The sequence below is a fragment of the Sebastes fasciatus genome, chromosome 17 (genome assembly GCF_043250625.1).
Source record: "Sebastes fasciatus isolate fSebFas1 chromosome 17, fSebFas1.pri, whole genome shotgun sequence".
Taxonomy (NCBI): Eukaryota; Metazoa; Chordata; class Actinopteri; order Perciformes; family Sebastidae; genus Sebastes; species Sebastes fasciatus.
The window spans coordinates 18,510,025-18,515,592 of record NC_133811.1 but is presented as its reverse complement, the minus strand read 5'-3'; the positions used below and the strand labels follow the sequence as shown (position 1 = coordinate 18,515,592).

At 42.0% G+C, this 5,568-nt stretch overlaps 1 protein-coding gene across 1 annotated transcript in view; it reads right to left on the bottom strand.

Annotated features, from left to right (window-relative positions):
* Positions 1-1,093: 1,093 nt before the first annotated feature.
* Positions 1,094-5,568, bottom strand: part of acot13 (acyl-CoA thioesterase 13) — a 195,218-nt gene continuing 190,743 nt past the window's right edge. Inside the window, exon 4 of the transcript XR_012590541.1 lies at positions 1,094-1,109. The gene's annotated coding sequence lies outside the window, so the exon portion shown is untranslated. The remainder of the gene's footprint in view (positions 1,110-5,568) is intronic.

The following is a 5,568-nucleotide window of genomic DNA, read 5'->3' as shown; positions in this document are numbered from 1 at the left end:
GTTTTTGTCCACTTGTTTTCCTGTAGAGAGACCTTTATGGTCTGAACATATCTATTTCTCTTCCATATCCATTTACCCGGAGCAGCTCAGAATATGAACCGGTATCTGATTATGTTTATCTTTTTTTATATATACAGTATATAAAGTAGGGCTGTCAAAGTTAACGCGTTAACGCAAATTCCCTTTAATGCTACTAATTTCTTTAACGCAACTTGTGATTTTTAGGTTGTAGCGGGCTCAGTTTTAAAGCTAGAGTGAAGATACTGGTATCACATGAAACTAGAAAACCTAAGGAATCCAACCAGGTCATACTAGCTTGTCGTGAAGGAAGGTAAATAACGCTCCAAACTTAGGCAAAATGTTGGAGTGTCATGGCCATTTTCAAAGGGGTCTCTTGACCTCTGACCTCAAGATATGTGAATGAAAAGTCTCCCCTTTACAGACATGCCCACTTTATGATAATCACATGCAGTTTGGGGCAAGTCATAGTCAACAATTTTTCAGATAAGCAAATGAAACTGACCACTAACTGCCTATACTGGAAACCGACAGTTTGCACAGTGACACTGTGGTTAAAGGATAACAGCAGGGTGACACACAGCACACAGTCAGTGCAACTCATTCCTGGTGATGAGATGATATTTTCAGAGATTTACTGACGCAGTCCCATTTACATGTATCCACAAATAAACCTTTGGAGGTAGAAATAGTCTCTAATGTTTCTCATTTTCATCCCTTAATCATATTAAATCTGATTTCTCTCTAGATTAGTCCTGCCCAGGAATGTGGTCTCTCTTAATTTCTGCACTCATCGAACGGATGCCTGAATGTTTTTTATAAGAACATGAACTCATCCTCTCTCTAAAGGCCAAGCTGCTGCCATCTGCTGTTAACACTCAGGACTAAAACATAATTTGGCTTTTTGTCTGGGTTGACACCAGGTGGCAGCACTTCTCTTTAAATTACATTTAGGGCCACATCACACACCCTACTCTTCTAGTGGGTAAACTGGTCCTGCATCCATACAAGGCCCTAATTACTTATTCAGGGCCATTAGGCCCTGATGTCACTTCCTGCCCATTTCTGTGTCAAGAACGCCATTTTTTGTATATGTTCTACTATTATTATTATTATTATTATTATTATATTAATATAATAATAATAATAATAATAATAATAATAATTTCCGTCTGATGTAGCTTTTTTTCTTTTCTTTGTCAATTGAAATGGTATGACTGATTGTTTGTACATTCTTCTAAATAAATAAAAATAATAAAATAAAAAGAAGCCATATACGGAATAACAACTATGTATATAGTTGTATATATATATATATATATATTTGTTTGTTCTTATCTATTTTTATTGTTATCCCTTAATTTCCTTTATATGTATTTCCTTTGTATCGGTTAAGTTTATTAAAAAAACAACAACAACACAGGCACTCGAACCAATGCATTATGGGATACATATTGCCCTCGTAGGCTCCGTGTTGGATTACAAAGCTTGTGAAAGGGAGCCGTTGTTGGAAAGCTAACGCTACAACGATGACGTAGTGGAGGCTCTTTAAAGTGAGTGTCTAAACTTTAAACTTTTAAACTTTATTTCCGTCGTCTCATACATGCAGGTACATATATATGAAATGTGACCTCTGCAACCATAGTGTTCCAGAGATAATATAAAAAATATCAATTATAGTTATATAGTTATAGCTACTTTCATGAGCTATAGATACATTCATGGGAACGCCCACAAAACGCCACATCAGGTTTACACCGTGGGGGAAAACAAAGCATTCCCTGCTATGCCCAAAAATTGCTGTGTAGCTTTCTGCACTCAAATAAACTTAGAGGGACTGTTTGTAACTTCTTACATGTTTAAATCAATCCGGGTCGGTGTCCCATGCGCGCTTGCGCGTGGCTACGCTGTTCAGACAAGACTACAACACAAACTACACGGAAGAACCAAAACCTCAGATGTATCTAGTGAAGCCCGTCTTGCAAAACAGTGTCGGCCGCGGTCGGAGGACGCGGGGGAGACCGTAGCTTTGGTCTCGGAATCTCTGCTGTACTCTGCTCCGCTGCTCCTCTGCCTGCCTGCCTTCACTCACACAGCGCGCTCATTCTCGCTCTTTCGCTCCACCTCTCACGTGCATGCGCGCACACTACGCAGAAGAGTTAGTTTAGCCCTGAGAATATCTAGTGAATGTACAGTGGACGTTTTTTTGCCGAAATAAATGCTGCAGCTCCTCCAGACCAACAGAGGTTTTCCGTGTCTTGTGAAGTGACGGGGCTCCGCAGTGAGAAACGTTATCGTCCCCGACCAAAACTCCGGTGTCTCCCCTGACATTATATGTGCCGATCTGATGTATAAGCCATTACCGACCACAGCCTAAACAACAGTCCTATTTGATTTCCTCTCACATCCTTGTATTACTCAGACAGTAGAGACGTACAGCGAAACCTTTGTGCTTCTCAGATAGTCGTGTAAACACATTATGGCATAACATCAGATTAGATCGTCCTTATTCCAAAGCATGCATGAAAAACATAATGAAAGCTTCTTTCAGGAGCACACACTGGTTTACACACACAGGCCAATTAAAGTATCCGGTGGTAAATTTTCTGTGACAATTTATCTTAGTTTATCTGGATGACTGAATGCAGTAAATTCCACCAGTTCGACTCTTTGACTGAAACAAATGCAAAGAATGCATTGAAAGTCTACTGATGTGTATTTGTCACACTGATTTTCTGAGGTACAATCCAGTACTGTAAGTTCAAACTGTGTACAGTCCTCAGGTTATTGTGGTGTGTTTATATCTGCGTGGGCATGTGTCTTTTTGAGTGTATGTGTACACACACAGAACTACTCATCAAATATTGGCCTTGTGGGCAACCACACACTGCTCTATTCTTTTCTGTGTGTGTGTGTGTTCACGTGCATGTGTGTGTGTGTGTGCATGAGCCTCCTTCCCATTCACAGGCCCTTTTGTGTGGGTGTCTGTCAGCGGTGTTGTCTGCAGGCAGGCCCCCATTGTGTTCAACCACTGCTCCTTATTGACACAGGGCCCCTGGCGCTTCGTGTTCCCATGGCCCCCCGACCACGGCGGACGGAAGGCTGAAACCGGAGCCCCGGACCTGGGGTGAGTTTGTTTGCACTCCCCTTTCTCTCCCCTGGTGCTCCTGGAGCTCTCGTCCACGGGGACGGGGCTAAACGGATGGCGGCATAGTGCAAGTGTGTGTGTTGTAAGGGGAAGTTTAGGGAGGGGGGGGGGTCCTGTGTGTGTGTGTGGGTTGAACATGAAAAAAATCTAAGGTGGAAAGACAGGTAATCATGTGGTCACAGCTGCAGCTGTCGACAGGGGAACCCCAGTGCTACTCATTGTGTGTATATGAAGTTTGTGCATGTGTGGGTGTGTGGTGGTTTTGACCTTCACATCATATTGGCCCTTTGCCGTCCTGTATAACGGCTCGATGCTTCACAGCGAGGCCCTCAGAGGTCAAAGGGAGAGCAAACATTAATGGAGAAGATTCTTCTCTGAAAGCTATTATCGCCTCTGTGGCCTATCGTGACCCTGCACTGGTGTTGAGACAAATCTAGTTCCCATGCGCAAAGTGTTCTCTGCAGAACGGCTTAATACTGCACCACTGCACATGTCCTGCATTTACACTGCAGCTTTAAAACTGACTTTGATGTGACAGCAACAGTTTGTACAGCTGAACTGGTGTCATTCAAGACAACTAAAAGTTTTTGTTTCAGTTTAATCTTTTCTCATTGTTCCACCGTTGAAGGGGCGCTCTGCTGATATTACACATAGAAAAAAAAAATCCCTGTTGAAAATGTCCAAGTCCCACCAAAGTTGTTTTTACTATATATTTACTTTGGCTGTCAAAGTTAATGCGATGATAACGCGTTAAGGCAAATTCATTTTAACGCCATTCATTTCTTTAACGCATTAATGCACCGATCTTTTGGAGGATGTCGCGGGCTCCGTTTTAAAGCTAGAGTGAAGATACTGGCATCATATGAAACTAGAAAAATCTAAAGAAATCAATGTTACCAACCATGTCATAGTAGGCTAAATAACGCTCCAAACTTATGCTAAATTTTGACGAGGAAAAACTGTCATGGCCATTTTCAAAGGGGTCCCTTGACCTCTGACCTCAAGATATGTGAATGTAAATGGGTTCTATGGGTACCCACGAGTCTCCCCTTTACAGACATGCCCACTTTATGATAATCACATGCAGTTTGGGGCAAGTCATAGTCAAGTCAGCACACTGACACACTGACAGCTGTTGTTGCCTGTTGGGCTTGAGTTTGCCATGTTGAGATTTGAGCATATTTTCTATGCTAAATGCAGTACCTGTGAGGGTTTCTGGACAATATTTGTCATTGTTTTGTGTTATTAATTGATTTCTATTAATAAATATATACATACATTTGCATAAAACAGCATATTTGCCCACTCCCATGTTGATAAGAGTATTAAATACTTGACAAATCTCCCTTTGAGGTACATTTTGAACACTGTGCGATTAATTTAATTTGAAATATTTTAATCGATTGACAGATAAAGAAGAAAAGTAAAAACTGGAAGCCCATTTTTTTTGTCTTCTGTCATTTGGTGTGCTGCTTTTGAACATACAGTTCATGTCTGACAGTGACCTGACCCTGAAAGTAAAAGTACAGCCCGACCTTTGCTCTAATTTCTTTCAGTTCGTTGAAATAGATTCAAATAGTCAGACTGTTAAAACGATCCTCTGTGAGAATAGCTATATAAAATGAGAAAAAAAGAGTGACTCAGAGAGGTCCTTTACTCACTAAAATGTCAGAACACTTTACGAAGGAGTGGCTGAGCAGGAGGAGGGGGGGCGATGGGAAACACTGGTTGATGAAATAAAACGGGTGTATGTGGGGGTGGAAATGCTCCATCCATCCTTCCATCCGGTTGCGCGTACAATGGAGCTTGGGGCGGCAGAGTGTGTGTTTATGGCACACTGGCGGGCTATGCTGTGTGAACCTGGCAAGGGCACGCAAATAAACACACACACACACACACACACAAACACACATGCACACACACACTTGCAAGGAAAAGGCATTACCATGTGAAAACGAAAGGGCAATTAAGATGTGGAGAGTTTACTGGCTTGTGGTGTGGTGGCCTCTCTTCTGTCCTTTTCCTTTTCAGCCTGGCTTTATTTAGGGCCACCGTCTCCAAGTCAAGGCCAACGCGATCAATACACACACACATTCACACACACAAACACACACACATTGTGCATGGCAGTGTTTGTGCCAGATATAAACTTGCCGCCTCAGGCTTCCCTCTCTCTGGTGTCAACGGGTGACAGAAATGTGTGTGTTTCTGTTACACAAGAGTGTTTATGATTATGTCTGTTAATCCAGCCACAAACACACACACACACACACACACACACACACACACACACACACACACACACACACACACACACACTCACATATTGTGTTCAACTTGCTTTTTATTTGTGGGATCAAATAGTTTTTCTTAGATGTCATATTTGTGTGTTGTGTGTGTGT